The sequence below is a fragment of the Octopus bimaculoides genome, chromosome 5, assembly GCF_001194135.2.
Source record: "Octopus bimaculoides isolate UCB-OBI-ISO-001 chromosome 5, ASM119413v2, whole genome shotgun sequence".
Classification (NCBI taxonomy): domain Eukaryota; kingdom Metazoa; phylum Mollusca; class Cephalopoda; order Octopoda; family Octopodidae; genus Octopus; species Octopus bimaculoides.
Genome location: NC_068985.1, coordinates 98,329,955 through 98,330,499, shown reverse-complemented (window position 1 = coordinate 98,330,499; position 545 = coordinate 98,329,955). Strand labels below are relative to the sequence as shown.

Below are 545 nucleotides of genomic sequence, written 5' to 3'. Positions count from 1 at the left end.
CATTGGGTTGGTTATCCATTTTCCATGACGACCGAGATATTCATCCGGAAGTGAACGCTAGTTTGCTGCTGGGTTACTTATTTACAGCGTAGTGGACAAGAGCAAAGTGGAATGAAGTATTTTGTTCATGAACAAATTTTCCAGTCCGGGAACCGAAACCACGATCATGAGATCGTGCGTGCATCATCCTAAGCACTAGGCCACGCGCTTTCACTAGGTTCCTAAACATGATAGGCAGATAGCGGGAAGCTATGTTGATATAGGGCAACCTCTAGTTTGGTTTGTGGTAGGGCTTGTTTGAACAGGAGACCATGTCCACCGTAACATCTAAATAGTTTACAGTGGTAAAGTTGCAACCTTGAGGCCCATGGGGCTAAGAGAGTTAATTAGGGTATTCATAAGTCTAAGTTATGCCCATTGGCTCCTATAGAGCGTCATCTCTATGTAAACCAATATAAGCTTTGCTTGGCAGAGAGAGCAAGAATCCTGAAAAACCTGCTTGACCCGGAGGCCCTTTTAAACTTCAGGAAAGAAGCCTTTGGTCA

The 545-nt window shown here is 44.4% G+C and overlaps 1 protein-coding gene across 1 annotated transcript in view; it reads left to right on the top strand.

Annotated features, from left to right (window-relative positions):
• Positions 1-545, top strand: part of LOC106878048 (cytochrome P450 4A12B) — a 27,827-nt gene that overhangs the window by 18,040 nt on the left and 9,242 nt on the right. The gene's annotated exons all lie outside the window — the stretch shown is intronic.